General features: G+C 32.0%; 1 protein-coding gene across 2 annotated transcripts in view; it reads left to right on the top strand.

Moving 5' to 3' along the window:
• Positions 1-243: 243 nt before the first annotated feature.
• Positions 244-18,791, top strand: part of LOC105147988 (defective proboscis extension response 13) — an 88,795-nt gene continuing 70,247 nt past the window's right edge. Inside the window, exon 1 of one of the 2 annotated variants that reach the window (XM_011059408.2) lies at positions 244-503. The gene's annotated coding sequence lies outside the window, so the exon portion shown is untranslated. Of the gene's footprint in view, positions 504-5,971; positions 9,504-18,791 lie in introns of those variants that run through there. The other variant, XM_011059401.2, reaches the window with a different exon arrangement.

Raw genomic sequence — 18,791 nt, 5'->3', positions numbered from 1 at the left:
ATATATATATATATATATATATTATATACAGAATAAACCAGAGTCGTTAAACCAGCTTTTTACCCTATGAGAAAATTATTGACTGCACACACGTTATAATCCAATAGGTATGAAGTCGATAATTTTCTCATAGGATAAAAAGTTGATTCAATGACTGATTCACCCTGAATATATACAATATATATAATATTAAATTTACCTTGGTGTCGGTTCGAGTCTGTGATGTACAAGGATGGTTGATAAATAACTTGGTTCGCATACTAATAGAGGGCGACAGCGATATCTTATATGTGGTCATAAAGTGTCTTCCTTATGGATGAATATTGTATGGTCGCAAGTTATTTGACAAAAATTTATCGTTTGACAATTGCTAAACAGAAGTGTTTCGAGTGATAGTGAAAAATGGATAAAATTAGAATTCGTAGTGTGATTCAATTCTTTTTTCTGAAAAGGAAAACGACGAAGGAAATTCATGAGAAGATTTCTTCACACGGGTGACTCATGTAAATATATATATATATATATATATATATGTGTGTGTGTGTGTGTGTGTGTGTGTGTGTGTGTGTGTGTGTATGTATGTATGTATGTAAGTATGTGTAATACATATATATTAGAGACCGGCCCGACCAAACTGATAACCGAACTGAAAATGTTTTCCGGTTTTCAGTTCGGGTTTTTTAATCTCTTTGATACAATCGTCGATTACAGTCGATAATCGACAACCGCCAAATAGATACATTTATACGGTAGCGATTAATCAGAGTTAGTAACATCCATAGTTTATGTAACTCTTGAAATATGTTCTCATTTACACGAAGCGATTTTAATTTATCTTATCGATGTAACTTTTGAGTAAAATCTCCCATGATAGCAACTTAAGAAAATAAAAAGATTAGTACGAAAGAAAATTTTATTTAGTATTTTATATGCACATATTAATAAATAACAATATATATAATTTTATAGAGAAAAAGACAAGAGAATTTTTAAAAGCACAATGGACATTATAAAATCCGTTATGACAGGATTCATCTTGAATATTGAATATCTATGTAATAACGCAATCAAGAATATAAATATTAAATCTATTTAAGTAAGGAAAAAAAGTCAAAATAAATAAGTAAATAAATCGTAAGTAAAAATAAATTGAATTTAAAAAATAATTGAATTATTTAAATGAGAAGTGATTAATTAAAATTAGAAGATTAGTGATAAACAAGATTTCAATTTAAATATTTCTTTTTATTTTCGGCATAAGCTCACAGGCATGTATTAATGCGTATCCTTTAATACTGGACAAAGGTTTTCAAATCTGTAAAAGAAATATATACGAAAATGCATTTAGTCGATAAATCAGACAACCTTAGGATTCTATTTATTGAAATACGTAGAAAGAAGCGTTCACTTAAAATGTTGTTTCGAAGCAACTTCGAGATATTCGAGAAGAATGTTTGATAATTTCGAAGCTCACGCGAAGATTTAATAGATACAGATTTTTCTATAGATGGTTAGCTCCGCTTGTGAAACTTTTGACGATCCAACAAATGCTTCGCATCTTCCAGTAGTACAGAGAAAGCTGAAAGTAAGCGAGCGGTCGGCTGCTTGTATGTAACGTGAAATTTACGGTCCGGTAATTTGGCGAGAATTCAAAGCATTCTGCTGGGTTAATTGCGAAAAGCACCTGCGCGCCACTCCTGTAAAAGACCTATTTTGAGCTTTTTGGACTGCGAGACGAAACAGTAAACGTTGCCAGAAAACATTAATTAATAAGATACGCACGGATAGAAGTTTCTTAAGTTTGATTCGACTTTCTTTGTTCGAGAAAACTTATTACTTGGGGGAACTTATTACTATTGGAGCGCGTACTCACTTATCGCATCAGACGTATTGCACCCTCAATGATAAGCGAAGGTTTTGCAGGGAAACGGAAAGGAGTTGTTGAAGAAAGGATGGATAAATCTCGGCGGAAAGAACGGATAAATAGCGCTCGTCCACTAAGCACCTACCTCCGCAATAAGAGGACATCCCCCCTTTTTCTCACATAAACTGACTGGCACTTCAAATCCTCTTATTTCGCGGGTGAACACAAAATTCTTCATGAAGATATAAGGACAAGAGAAATTTTTTATACAAAATTAAAAAGTCGCAATTGCGACACCTGTAAATAAAAAATTCCCATGTCGTAAGGCGGGACGTGCGCTGACGAACCTTTAGAATTAAAGAGTAGATCGACCGATAAAATGAGGACGATGGGAATTGTTCTGTACTTGTCTGTCCGTGACGAGCTCTTTTCTCGTTTATACAAACTTTAGCCATCCCTCAACATAGTTCATTCTCCCAGAAATTTACAAAAGCATATCGATTAGTTGACGTGTTGCTAAAATTTCCGCGTCTCTAAACGCCAGGTTAACATGTTTTCCTTTAGTGATGTTACAAAATTTGTAATAAAATATGAAATAGATATAAAAAATATGATAAAAATTCTTCTTTTATCATATTTATGTAGAGGAAGTCCGCTCAGTACTGGACAACTACGGATTTCTCAAAATTGGAAAGAATTGAAAATGAGAATCAATATTATTATTAAGTATACAATGAATAGTTAATGAAGTATAGAAATAATGAAGAAAGTATATAAATAAATAAGCATTTAAATGTTAAAATAAAAATAAAATTTCCGTGGAAAATTAAATATTTTAGAAAGTACTTTCTAGTACCGGACATGTAACAAATTTATATATATATATATTATATATAATTTATTTATATATATATGTATATATATATATATAAATATAAATTATATATTTACGCAGAAGTCATGAAAATAGCAGAAATGGGGATAATGTGCACGCAACCATTTTGTTATACACCTATATGTTTTATTAATATTGTGTTATGATTTCAGTTTCCCAATATTAATATTAATAAAATTATTGTCAGTTAAATCGATTTGTCAATATAGTGAATAGTACAATCATATATCATAATCCACATAAAATTGTAGAGATAATTGTAGAGATTGTGAAGGCTTAATGGTTATATAGTAATACATAAATGTATTATATGATGATATATAAATGTAAAGGGGTAGTAAAGAATGGAATATAGCTTAAAATACAAGTGCTTAGCTGTTACAGTCTTTGTTCAGCTTGAAGTCTCCTATATCCCACCTGTTGGGATATATGACATTTTTAACGGACGGGATTTATGCTCAAGGCATACAAAGTGCGCAGATTGGATTATTTAGTGCACTAAATGCACAATAAATGCATTACATGAAATGTGTACTTCATGTCAGAGCACTTGCAATATATATAAAAAAAATTGTAATTATTATTTATTACTTTATATAACATATATACTTATCATTCTTATTTCTTAATAAAACTTTGTAAGTACATTTCATAAGTTATTATCATTTTATATCTTATTATAAGCATTATTTGTAAATTTTTCATGAGCCGTACATTCTATCCCTTTACTGCTATGGGATAGGATATACAACAAAAATGCAAGAGTTTCAAGAAGTTCTTTTTTTTTAATACAAAAAATAAGTATTTCGGATAACAAATAAGTATTTCTAATATTTTTTTCGTAGTAGTAAATAGTACAAAGATTTTACTGGTATAGTTCATTTACTTTAAATATTAGTAAATAATACTTAATAAATTAATTTTGTTAGATACGGCGTATATATTGGAATTATCGTATACAAACGATACATAAATAATTTTAATATTTACATACAAATAATTTTAATATTTTTAATTCTATCTTCTAATATACTTTTTAGAACGGAAAATTGTGAAGCAGTTTCTTTGATCGTCCTATAACTTCCTTATTGCATCTTTCATGTTTTCTTCTAATCGTTTTCTTTTAATTTTGTCAATTTTCACAGCGACTACAAATAAAAATATAAATTCTAAATATTACAATTTTTTTTGTATTACTAAGCAAGTCATACTTCATGAATTTCATGATATATAAAATCGCCTTAGAGTCTCATGCTTTTTAATTGTTTTATTGTGTATATATTTACTCCTCTTATAGCATTTTTCATTATCAGAATTGTAGTGTATTCGATTTATTGCCTCGACCCGACTCCAAGTCAACGGTCTGTTCTTTTTAGCTGCATTTTTTGCACAGTTTAGCTTTTCTTTTGCAGCTAAACAGGACAGATCATTGACTTGGAGTCGGGTCGAGTCAGTAAATCGAATACGCTATTAATATGCGCTCAGTGCACTTTAAAGCCGTTGTACACAAATAAACATAAAGATGTTTAATAAAAATATAGAAATGATCTAGATAACATTTATGTTGCATAAAATATCTAAAAGACGTCTTATATTTAAAAGACGTCTTTTAGATATCTTATGTAACATAAATGTTATCTGGGGAGTTAAACCGCGAAATCCTCAATACATTTTATTGTGCTATTTGGTAAAATATACATTGGGTATTTTATCATTTGAGATATCTCACTTCCACATTCAGATTAGAATAGTGTATAACGATTTTAAGATGCACATCAGTGAGTTCATATCAGTTCTGTCAATAAAAAACACTATTAATGACAAATAAAATAAGTGTAAATGAATATTAACGAACTCAACAGACGGAACAACAAATAATAGAGTGGAAAGTTATTAAGAGCATTGATCTAATACTCGATATAATTTTATTTACAAATAGTTTTCAATTGCCTGAAAAAAAAGCTGTAAACTTATTTCACATTAACAGTCGTTTCCCAAGTAGAACAAAAGTGTTGAGAAACGATTGAAAAACCATTTTTTCTCGTAATATTGATGAGTGACAGATTTCCTGATCTGAATAGTTGTCAACTTTAACTATTAATATGTCAGTTCGCGGGGCAGAACGATGCTTTTTTCTGCCAGATTCTTTCATGGTAAATATTTAGATGGAGGGAGCCAACATCGATGACCTTAACACATGTTAAAGTTATGACCCTGAGTCCAAAGGTTACTCAGCCATCGCCCATTGTTTGTTAAAAAGTTTGTTAAAAAAACAAAAACAAATAAGAGCTAATGAGAGTTTTTTGCGCGATTGTTAGTGCGAAAATAAAAATCGTTTATTATTGAAAAACTATAATATAATTAGTTACGTATAAACGTTTCGACCTGTTTCCGGGCCATCATCAGTATGTCTGAACTGTATGTTGTAAAATTCTCACTTCTTCATGGCGAGATGGCAGAGTGACAACTCAATTTTCTTATTCTATTAGCAATGGTTGACAATCCCAGTGGCAACGAATAATAGATAAAAATCCATATAGCCATGAAAGACGTGAACATAAAAAATTAATCAGAGTCGAAAGACAAAGGATCCACAAATTATTCATATTTAGCGATATAAATTCACTATAACCGTTCCGAATATTGTGACGGTCAACATTCAAAATTTGACCGTCACAATATTCGGAACGGTTGTAGTAAATTTATATCGCTAAATATGAAATTTGCGGATCCTTTGTCTTTCGACTGTGATTAATTTTTGATGTTCACGTCTTTCATGGCTATATGGATTTTTATCTGCTATTCGTTGCCACTGGGATTGTCAACCATTGCCAATAGAATAAAGAGATTGAGTTGCCATTCTGCGTAATTAATTATACCACAGTTTTTCGACAATAAACGATTTTCGCACTAACAATCAAACTCTCATTGTAGTCTCCTTATTTATTTTTATTTTTTGATATTGTCGAGAATTTGGTTGTTGTTGAATTTATTTGCTTGTTTTATTTTAAAAAGTTAAATTGATAAAAGAAGTTTAAGAAATATTATCTTATTTCTAGTACACACAGTATTAAATACTACCTTACATCCCTTACTTATAGAGTATAATGACTTTCCACGTAAAGCGAAGATCACTTTACCTCCCTCCCCCTGCTCTCCCCCTGCTCTCCCCCTGCTCTCCCCCTGCTCTCCCCCTGCTCTCCCCCTGCTCTCCCCCTCGTCCACACTGGTGAGATGGATCTCGCTTTGCATGGAAAGTCGTGCATCGCTGCAAGGGAGAATTGGGAGTGAACTTCGCTTCGCGTGGAAAGTCATTATGTAAGCACGAAAAGGTGAGATGATAGTTCTTAATATTATATGGCAAAAATAAGAATTGTTATTTTTCAAACTTTTGTTAATAACTTTTTCAGAACAATGACTACTAAAATCTGGAGATTACTCAGGATTATGACTTTGACAACATATATCAAGGTCAACCTCACAGGCTCCCTCCATCTGAATATTTCCCATCTCCATGTTCCGTTTGCAAGAATGAAAACGGTATTATCTTGCAGAGAAGAAACGCATGAATGGATTAAGCTCAGTTTACAATACGTACGAAATCTTCGCTGAAGCGTGTGACGCCCGATAAAATCCGTCTGGTTAGTTCCTATGCGCGTTGGTTCCATTCTCGATTCGATTTTATTCCCAACAGTCGACAGAAGAATTAAAAAGACGATAGAGAATTTCGCGAGAAATGGCGGAAGAGTCGCACACGATCTGAGCGTTTATACGTTCGCAATAAGATGAGATCTACCTTCTTGCTTTTTCTTCCATCTCATTCCTTTCCGTTTCTACGACTTCGATTTATCACAAACGAGCGCGAAAAATCTCCACCTACAGCACAAAGAGTGGTGTGATAAAAAATAGTTTGAAGTCGATTAAAAAAAAAAAAAAACAGTAGTTTCTCGGTGCGGCACAGTAGGCGGGCGGATCGGAAAAGGATTAAAGAATGGGTAGATAAATCTCGTGAGAAATAGCGGATAAATCGCTCTCGTCCACTAAGAACACCTATCTTCAATAAGATCCTGTCCTCTTGCCTCTCCTTCGTACTCGCGTTCTAAAACTCGATTTATCTCGCGCTCGCGCCCGAGATTCTTTCCGCAATATGAAGCGCGCAGAAGAATTCTCAATGACGTACGGGTGAAGACAGTTTTGCTTGAGCGTATGAATTCTCCACCTTGAACTTCCTGCTGATTAAGAAGTTTGCCGACGAGAGACGGTGGAAAGAAAATGTACATAAACTTGAGAAGGTAATAAAGTGACGCAAGTGAAGTAATACTTTCACTAGAGATCCACGACAGACTGCAACATGTTTTGTCTGGTTTAATGATAATGCAAGGAATTGAAGTATAGTTTCGTATAAGTTAATTATAATGTTAAGATATAATCACATAATGCTCGATTTCTTGAATTACAAACTTGTATGCAATCATGCCTGCTCTGATGTATGCTAGAATTGGTGCATTGAGCGCTACATGCTGACGTACATTAGAGTTCCTATAATTAGGAGATACGGTAGTAAGCCGTAGGTCGGCGCTAAGCAAAACGTAGCATCATATAAGAGTTACACCACTGAGGTAATGATTTTTGATTGATCGCCTAAATCCGTTATGCACAATAGCTAAAACAAGCGCAAGTTTCACATATTCCATATTTGATACAATTTAATTTTATATTTAAACGTACCTTCAACATTTTTATAATTGCTTTGTCAACGTCATTCTTGACTTTACCCAAGAATAGCGCGTTTTTATTTTACAGCGATATTATTAGCACTTGTGTTATGACGTATGTCATATGTCATATGTGTCGTAGTAGCCAACTTACATGTAACAAAATCAGTGTTACGTTAATTTGGATGTATATGATGGTTTGGCGTAGGAATTCTAATATACACGTTTATTATTAAATTATATTTTATAATTTATTTCCTTACATACATCAATCAAAAAGAAACAATTGCTAATTTTATTATTATTTGTTAAACGTAAGATTGTATGCATCAAAGCAAGCATAGCAACATGCATGCATGCTTATCTTTTAAGAAATTGATGAAATCGTGTGATTCTATCTTTAAACCCTTTAAACATTTCATAACGATAATAGTTATCGTAATAATTGAACATATACAATATTATACATGTGCATATATAAAATTATCCTGCAATGTTATTCTTACACATGAACGTTACAATCATAAATTCATGACGACATTGTCAGATTTTGACACTGAATTTTGAAATTGAATATTATTTAAACGTCATTGTTAACCTATGCACATTGAAAATATACAGCGAATATGATACAAAGATATAAAAGAATAAGAAAAAAGAACAGGTAATAAGAGATCCAGAATTCGTATCCAAAGGAACAGGTACATACAAAAACATAAGGCAGTAAACGTAAGCAGTAAGCGAATTGGCCAATCACAATAGAGATCATAAGGCCAGTAGCGAATCCATTGTTACAATTTCCTTACTGCCTTAAATTTCCTGCTTACTGCCTTAAATTTTTAAATATATGTACCATGGGCTTAACAATATCGATCAGTTGGACCAACGTTCTCAACATGAATTTTCGACTTTTCTATGACAATGAGGCCGCAAAAGGAGAAGGAAGCTCGAGGAAGCGCGAGAAAAGGAGAAAAAAAAAACCCGCGTCGACACCTTCTTGCACGTCTTTTTCGAGGACGAGCGTGTCGGCGGGTAACGTACCACTCATAATAAACGATAAAGGGAAATAAAAGTGCCTCCGCCGTTGAACGGAGAAGAGGGAGAGAGGATGCAGAGAGAAGATGCGATGAAAGAAGAACGGATATAGTTCGGGGGGGGGGGGGAGGGGAGGGGGAAGCGGGAGAACGCGTCGGTGTGTGTACGAGTCCGTTTCCAACACGACGTGCTTCCCTATGCTTTTTGTTTTAATTTTCTAGAGGCCACCGGCTCCATCTCGTTCGCCTACTCAGTTTCGTCTTTTTTTTCCTCTTTGCTTTCCTCCTCGTCGTGTATCCGTCCCCCTATCCGCCCGCGCCGTCACGGCTTCCGTCGTTGCTCGCCGTCCCTCGTGAGAGCTCCACGAAATGTACCACAGTCACACAGTGGTTTTCACCACTGTGGATGCTGGTGGATGCTGCTATGTAGGTAGGTATATATTCTCATCCTCCCCTCCCCCCCCCATCTCTCCCACGCCTGCTTTTCTCCATTCTCCCACGCTGGTCGTCCCCACTGCGCCCTGTCTCTCGCTTTCCTTTTCCTTCCATTCCGTTTATCCCTTCCTCGCGACGCGCTCTCTCATACCGCCACCCCTCCGCTACGAAGTAAAGGGCTGAACCGGCCAGTGCAATTCCCGACGAGATCGGCGTCGAATCTGTGCTCTCGGTGATCGTGCACGTCGTGTCTTATCTCGTTATCTCGAGGAAAGCCGATTTTTTTTTCTATTCCTCTTTCGCGACGAGTCACCACCGTTTTTAATTCGACTGACGGAAGTGATAATCATCAAGTTCGAAGGGACGGTTAACGAAGAAGCGGAGACAAAATGGTACGGTCAAAAAGTGATACGGCGTAGCACCGAGGAATACATACCAGAATTACGTACACTTATACACATACGTGGAAGGGATTAATCGCTATGATGACAATTATACCGTGCGATCTTCGACGGAACTCTGATCCAGCGATCCGATCCAACGACATCATGCCACGACACGTAAGTTCCACGCGCGGATTCGCCAGAATCCGATGGGCGCGTTGCGCTCTTGTATTGATCGGATCCACATCGTGGATCGTAGGCTGGATCCTGCGTGAGGTGGTTGCCTCCTCCTAATCCTATCTCTTCCTTCATTCCAATTTCAAGTTATTTTCGGCGTTCGTTTGATGGACAACATTCCGAGATTTCCCGCGGTAAAATTCTCACAGCGCAATACCTTTCTCGATGTTCGCGCTAATTGAACACGCCCGCGAATTGACCGATCGACAGAATCCGCTTAACTCCGCGAATCTGGGATTTGGCTTCCTCTCCCCTTTTTTTCACAAAGTCCTTATAATTGTCGCTCGAACGCGCCCACCTACGCGGCAATTAATTAAAATAATCTCTTCGCGCGCGCCGCGCGTCCATTATTTCGAACTACTCGCACCAGGCGTGTCCGAAAAGTTCTAGGACTGAATGACTAAAACGGGAAATCAAAGCGGACAGAAAACGTAGATTGATATTGGCACGAATGCCAATCAATTGTTCGGAGATCAATTTTTGTCGAATCTGAATTACATTCGGTTGCTGAACAATAACTATCATCATTCTTGTTAAATCAATCTCTGGAAGAACATAGCCGTTTTTTAATTTCAATTCAGTATTATTTAATTTCTGTGTCGTGTTGTATTGAATGCCATTGTGCGAGAGATTGTCACCATAACGAATAACGTCACTTTTCCTTAAAAAAAAAAAAAAAAAAAAAAAAAAAAAAAAAAAAAAAAAAGATTTATCTGAGCATTCATACAAATTTGATTTTTAAAAATACTATTTGATGATTATGTTCAAAATCAACTTGAAAAGGAATACGTTGATACATTAAAATGTTATGTATTTGCTACAAGCTGAATAATAAACCAAAGAAATTTGTATATCTTAAGAATAATTGAAACAAAGAATAAGAGAACTATAATTAGGAATAAAAATAATTCAAGTGAAAAATTGTTCATGAACGTGAGAATTGTAAAAAGTGTCATGAAAGCTTTTTATATTTAAAATATTAGATAAACATAATTGCGTTTTTTAAAAAAAAAGTAGGACACATTATTAATGTAATAGAAACTTATTATAACGTACTTAAACGCGTGTGATAAAATTAAATATTTTATAGTATGCTGTTTTTAATTAAAACATTTTATAAAATTATTATTTCCTTTAAAAATAATGTCATATTACTTTAAATTCTTAAAGTTAACAATTATAATATCAAACATAAAATGATGAAACATAAAATAAAAAATCCGATAAAAAATACACATTTCATGATATTTTTAAAATGATCAAAATCTAAGATGAAATAATCATTGATTACGATTACTAATATTTTTTTATTTCAATTTGACGTAGTTACCTATTTAAAACATAAGAGAAAAATGATAGATATAACTGTCAAAATGGTATATAGAGCATAAGAAGCAAAAAATGTTACTTGGTAGAATATTTATAAGAATTTCTCGAGGTTTTAATGTTCGTGGCAATCAATAACTGTGCATTACATTCCTTCAGTGAGAGATTTTCGATGTACCATCCGACAAGTCCTGAAACTTTTATTGGGCACACCTTGTAAAACCCTCTGACATCGACGTCCGTCATTACAATACATTCCGCTTTCAACGGATAGACGCCGGAATCGTTACTATGGTGTATTAATTGAGTGTCGACGTACTTAGACGAGACACTTTTTTTATTTACATGGGGAGAAGGATTTGATTTTTTGAGCAACGTTTACTTTCGACGATTTTCTGCATTATATTAATAAAATAAGGAAACATATTTTAATATTTTAATTATGTGTGTGGCTATAGATATTTTTATATAAAATATGTTATAATTATGTGCTTTAAATACTTAGATACTTAAAAAATAATTAACAATTTTGTTAATGATATTAAAGTCCTATGTCATTTATATTAAAAGAAAGCGTTTTATTATTATTTCATATTAATTGATAGTTAAAATTGCATTTGTTACTTTGTTACATTTTCACGATATATACAACGTGTGTGCACACACGAAAATGATTTAAAACTCATCAAAAAATTAAATTTGCTTTTAGATTTACGAATAAATTTGTTATAAGGAGAAAGAAGTGTATGAGTGATTAATAATTTAATCAATAACTAATTTAGATATTTGTAATAGACATTTCATGTAATTGTGCATAAAATCAATAAAATGTTTTTTAGATGTAATATTTTTCATGAAAGCACATGCATATTTATCTTAATATATATATTTATTATTCTTCTTTTTAATAATACCAAATTTATAATTGTACATCAATAATTTTGGAATCTTTTGTTCAAATAATAATAATTTTGTATAAGTATGATCTTAATTTGACATATAATTATTAAAACATTTCATATAAACAGTCATATTTTATGTAAGGTAACTCCGGTATATATGCCGCAAAACTACCTATCAAAAACTTAATTTATTAACTTATTTACTATGTTTAAAATAAACGAATTATCATATAAAAACTTTGTACTGTTATGTACTGTCTACTTATTATAAAAAAATATTAGAAATCTAAAATATTTATATTAAAAAATGAACTTTTTTAAATCCTTGCATTTTTTAAGACAACAAACTAAACAAAGAATACAACAGCAAAGTACTTGTATTTTGTTATACAACATGCTTTACTATTCCTCTGCACTCATGTACGAAATAACCACTAAGTCTTTTGCACGTCTTATAGTTATCATTTTATGTAGATTATAATTTATGATGGCGCTACTCGACAAATATCGATTCAACTCACAATAATTTTATTCATTTATTAACAGTAAGAAACTGAAATCGTAACACTATACTAATATAACATAAAGGCATGTAATAGAGAGTAGTTGCGGAAAAATTACCCCCACTCTTTCTATTTTTTCTGACTTCTGCGATGTAAATCCCAGCGCGGCGTATTTGCCTAATAATAAAAAAGTAGAAAATTATTTATGAAAAAAAATTTATGGAAAAATATAATAGTTTTTAATCATATTTTCCAACGAGAGGATCATTTAAAATTATTTTTAAACCAGTGTAATTATATAGAATAAATAAAAATGTTGTATATATATTGTAAATAAGTAAATTACATTTTATAGGAAGATGTAATTTTTAGAATCATATATATCGTGATATAAAGTACGTCGCGTATTCGTCCATACTCTTGTTGCGGTGAGTTCCAGCTGATTGTTCAAGCGTATTAATTGAATCTCGTCGCGAATTAGCCTGCTATCATTAATTCAGGACGTATTTAGGAACAGTGGAAAATATTCCGTTCACGGTTCTCCGATATCTGCTTGTTATATCGTTCACGTGAGCATTTAATTACGTACGTTTGTCTTTGTAACGTCGTTGGAGACGTGAATTTCAGCCGCTCGGTGAGGTGTACTAACAAGATTTTGTCGTAGATCAGGATGGACTAGATCGCATTAATTCACGTGAAGCCTCTAAGCTCTGAAAGACGTTGCCGCATTTTCCGCCTTTCCCGTGTTCAAATTTTTACAAAGATTTATGAGAGATATTTGTCAAACAGATTTGTCGAACAGCTTGACGTTTTCCAGAATAATTTTTTTTCTTAAATATGTATTTATTTTATATTAAATATGCTTATGTGTGTTTTCTTCAGTAAATTAAGATTGTGAATATAATAATTCAATATGTTTTGTCATATTACAGACTGCTGAAACACGAACATAATTATTCTTTTTTAAATTCTATATTTTTCTATATTAAAATTCAAGTTCAAGATTTTTATATAAATATAATATTATATAATAAATTTTTATGAGAGAGACTTTTAAGAATACGAGGTAATTTTAAAACATCAGAAAATTGTTTAGTTATGATTAAATCTATTGAAATGTTACACTTATTCGCAATACAATTGTTCTTTGCATATGACGTTATAATTCCTATAACTAAAATTCGTATAAAGAGAATATTTTATGCGTAATTGAAATGCTGTATTACAAACGAATTCCATACGGGATTGCTATTTGTATCATAAACGTGGGGAATCGCGATAATGTAATGTACTTAATCATTTATTCATCTGTGGGATATGGCCGTTAATTAAATTATTATTTTAACAACATTTTAATTTAGCATTTCTATAGAAATAATAAACGATCACGCTTTCCCATACAACAAGAGTATTTCCTTTTCTCTTTTCGAATTTTGTTCTAGAAATGTGACAGTCGCACGACTATAACGCGTGATACTGCACACACTCTTTGTCGAATTATTTTCTACTCTTATAAAGGTTGCACATATATAAGTCCTCTCTGGGGTGAGTCAGTTTTCTCACATTGCGAATAAGTGTAACATTTCAATAGATTTAATCATAACAATTTTCTGATGTTTTAAAATTCGTATTCTTAAAAGTCTCTCATAAAAAGTATTTATATAAAAATCTTGAACTTTAATATAGAAAAATATAGAATTTAAAAAAGAATAACTATCGTTCGTGTTTCAGCAGTCTATAATATGAAAAAACGTATCGAATTATTATATTCATAATCTTAATTTACTAGGTCATGTGTGCCGTCGTATCTTCTCCATATTGAATCTTTAATAATTACCCTGGTTGGATTGAAGCTGATCCTTGATGTGCAACATTTTATATTTGAATGTGTTAAATATAATTCCACCAATCTGGATAAAACTTACATTTCCTTTTTATTTTCCGCACCTTCTTCGCACATGTGCTCGTCCCATATATTCGTTTCGACTATATGTGGATTATTCCATTCTCATGCATACATAGAATAGATATATATATATAATACGTATAAGGTTTCTTCTGCATATATCCAGTTGACTTTCTTTTTAAATTAAATTTCTTGTATAGTTAAACTCTTTCTTCATAAGATTAAATAGCGTCGTTTTTTATATCCGTTTCCAATAATATATGGAAAATGAATGTCAAGCTTATTACGTGACATGTAGAATGAAATAATATGAGAATAGGAGGAAAAAATATAGCGTAATTGAAAAAGGAGACGAAAGGAGACGAAAGAAGAATTTTAAAACTATATAAAATCGGTTTTTAAGTTAAACTTTACATATGTTGCAAGTATTTTAAAATTAGATCTTTTTTTTAGATCCTTTTAGATTTCTGAACGCTGACAATTATAATTTACAATATTAATTTGATTTTAGATTTTTGGACATTATTTCAAGTGCTGTATTTTGCGAAGCATCGAACTGTAATTAAATTGTAACCCAATTTTACAGTTTTAAATTTTTCATATAAAATGAGAGTCATATCATATAGCGCTTTTAGTGTAAATGAGATTTACAATTGGATGATTTCATACAGATTTTTTATTTTATAAGATCTGTCGAATTTTCAAAAAATGATTGGAAATTTTATAAAAATAATTTTTTTTTAATAATAATAATCATAACTTAAATAATAAATATTTTTGTAGCATACATATGTACTTGTATGTATATGTCATTCTATATAATTATTAAATTTAATATTAATTATAAATACAAAGTACAGCATTTTACAAGATAACTGATATTCTTCACCCATATTGTGAGTGAAAAATTTCTTTGTCATTTCATATTTATAAAAGACTGATTTTTCCAATATGACTGTTTGCTTCAAGAGGGAAGTGTCTTAAGGGATGCAGCGCAAAAATTAAAACTACGTGAATACGAGAGCATAAATAGCGCATAAATCTTGTGTATTTAATTTTTCAAATCGGTTATTATTAATACGTGGGAGGGCTGATTAACAGTTTACTCAGCCCCCCCCCACAAAAAAAATTTTTTTTTTAGCTAAACGACATGCAAACATTTTTTCTTGCGGATTTTGAAAGAGCATAAGTAGCGCATTATTATATAATTTGTTCATTAAGATTTAGTTAAATGGGAGAGCCAGCTAGGCAGACATCACTATGTGCGTATTAGGATGCAATCAGCATAGTGATCATCATTACATGCACAAGTGGATGATCTTCGCGACGCTAAGGTTTGGTTGATATAGTGAGTATATATGCTGTTATTTATACGAGAGACTGACTATTTTAGAAACTGATTTCTATTCATAGAATGTTTAATATGTCGCAAAATAAGACTTGTTGTTGCTTTTGAAAATTTTCTTGATAATATATGTATAACAGTAATTTAATATAATACATACCGATAATTGTTTTTTTTTTCATGAACTAATATTCCAAATATGATTCATAATATAATTAGTTTTTACAAATTTCTGTTCGTCCCTATGCTTTTACAAAGATTTTAAAATTTGATGAAAACATAAAATATTACTGTACGAAATTTATTCCGTATTATATATTATTACGAGTTTGAGAACACTGTAAAATCTCTTTTAAAATATCTTCGTAAATAATGTCTTATGATATTTTGAGTTATACATATAATCGATTACTTAATTATAAAGCAAAGGATATGTCTTCATATGTTTAAAATAATATTAACTTCATGGAGCGCTAATCTTTATCTTTTATTAACATTTATCTATATACATTGAATTTGCATACATATACAATTCATGTTTCCAGTTTGAATAAATATAGCAGATAGTTGAGAAGAATAGAATTCACTATTCAGATATTGGATATTCTCGTATTTCCATTTAAAATTCACTTGGCATAAAAAATCGACTCAAGAGTGGATTTTAAATCGAGTTATAAATTTCCAGAAGTGGAGAGTGTCCAAGTTATCTTGAGTAATCAGGCACGGAGGTTAATGAAGAAGGTAATTTCGGGGCGTAATTTACGAGCCGTGAAATGTTGTAGATGATTCGGTTGGTGGAAAGTTTTAGGTCTTAGTCGGAATATTGATAAAGTAAAATGACTAATTGCAAAAGTGATTTCTTAAACAAGCATGACAATTTTGTGATAGCAAATCTATAGCTTTATTACTGATAGATGAAGTCTAATCATATTTTCCAATAATTTTAAAGCCTAAGCATAGGAGTACTTTAAACAACCAAAGATTGGACACGATTCTTTCCTACAGTTCTTTAGAAGAGCGATAGTTTGATGGCAATTCCCAATGCAGCTTATCGTGTAGCAGTAAAAACAAGCAGACAAAATAAATAAGTAAGAAAAATGTTCCCTCGATTTTTGGCTTCTGCTACCAAATCCTATCGCGACTTTCTTTCTTGCATATATCTACATATGTATATACACTTTACTATTCATGCTATTCACTCTGCTACTCTCGCCTCTAGGCTTTCCGTATTGTTTTTTGTTTTACGCGAAATGTACTTTGCCAATATTTGTTTATGCGAATAATAAACAAAATCAAAATTTTACATATTCAACATATTTTATCTATAAAATAAAATTCATGCCATTTTGAGCCAAATACAGGATGTTGATGTGAAAGATAATTTATTCAATTATTTATAGTAGATTTCTATTCAAGATTCGGATTGCTTTTCATTGTCAATTCAAACGATAACGTTGATCAAAATGTCCAAAGAATAATTTAAACTTAATAGTACATGGCGGTGTTAAACAATTACGCCGTTCCAACGAGATCATTGAACCTTCCGGTATATCATACAATTATTGAATCAATAATGTTAAATACAATAAATTGATTTTCAACTTAAGTAGAATAGCTGTTCTAATTCACCATGTATTAGTGTGTATACGTATATGAGATGTGTACATGATTGCAAGTGGTCAAAGGAGAGGGAGGGGGGGGGAGGAAGTGCGTCATAGATGCTGAGTCCAAGAGACAAGGGAGGAAACAAGCATCGCTAGACGAGGAGTCTGCAGAGAAGGGGGGATTTTGTTCCTTTTCTCTCCTACCCGTTGCATTCTCTTTCCAATTCATTATTGTTCTCTCTCTCTCTCTCTCTCTCTCTCTCTCTCTCACCGATTGCAGTATGTAATTCTCCCATCCATTGCGGTCCTATACTTACTACCTTATTCGTGCTCTCTATTTCTCTCATTGCGGAACTTTACACATTATCTCTCTCTCTCTCTTTCAGTTGTATTCCTTCATATATTCTCTTTTCTTTTCGCACATAATTTTATTAAATAAATATGATATTTATGTTACAATTTTTTTATGATGCAATTTAATCTGATTATTTAATGAGTATAATTTTAAATAATAACTTTTTAATATGGTGATACGAGGATAGTAGACATGCACGGTGTAATGTAATACTTACCGCAGATAAGGAAAATAATTATTTGAAGATATAATTTTAATATATATATATATTTATTTTTTAAATATAACAAAATAGATACGTATATTTAAATATAATTTATACGTCGTTTTCATCTCTACCATCCTTGTTACCTACCATCCATTATTATTACCATCGACGTCATTTTTATTATTTGTTTTCTTCTTTTCCATATTTTATTCATCCAATTATTTATCATAACAACATCGTTCTTTACAGTCTTCATTGTTATTTAGAGAGTAAGGATGTAGAGTAAGAATATACGTTTGCTATCGTTTTTATTTAAAAAGATAATAAATTATAAATTATATTAATAGTAGATAGCCTTTCTCTCTATTGGATAATGCAGTCCACGTCGTCTGTTGTAACTATAAATGGTCTGTGTTACTATAAGAAACTTTGCTATAAATTGTTTTTTTTTTAATCTTTAACTTATACGAGAACTTTATTGTAGTCATTAAGGGTACATCTATTGTTCTTTACTCCTAAAAAAAAGGGTAATGAAGTGTATGTGTTTTTTTAAATTCTTACTTACCTGTGACGAAGAAAATGCACCATCTATGAATTATTATTGAATAGCTATCATACTTCTATGTGTTTAAACAGTCATCTTTTTTTAATTAGTTTTGTTTATTACTGAAAAAAATGCGGTTTTTTGGGGAGCACCACTTTTCTGAACATTTATCGAAATCTATTGTATTAAGATTTAAAATTTGACGAAAATGCAAACAAATGTATTTAAAAGTTCGAAAGTTAGAAAGGCTTTTAATACTAATATTTCGTGTGCTCTCTCTCGTCTTCATTGAAAGTAATAACAACCTGCGACAACGTCGTAAATGGACGGGTAATTATATTAGAGAGGAAAAGAATTTCACGGAGGAATTTCGCCTTCCGTTGTTTCTCTTGTCTTCTGTATTTCTTGTCGCTCGTGAAGCGCTTTTCCGCAACTTGGAGAACCAGCACGAGAGAGTTCGGTTACATATTTTATAAGATTACGTTCCAGCAACTGAACGGGTTGCTCGCCGAAAAAAGTTCTCTTTAAGATCGCG

The sequence above is a fragment of the Acromyrmex echinatior genome, chromosome 10, assembly GCF_024713525.1.
Source record: "Acromyrmex echinatior isolate Ae372 chromosome 10, ASM2471352v2, whole genome shotgun sequence".
In the NCBI taxonomy this organism is placed as follows: Eukaryota; Metazoa; Arthropoda; class Insecta; order Hymenoptera; family Formicidae; genus Acromyrmex; species Acromyrmex echinatior.
This window is presented reverse-complemented; position numbering and strand designations above follow the sequence as displayed.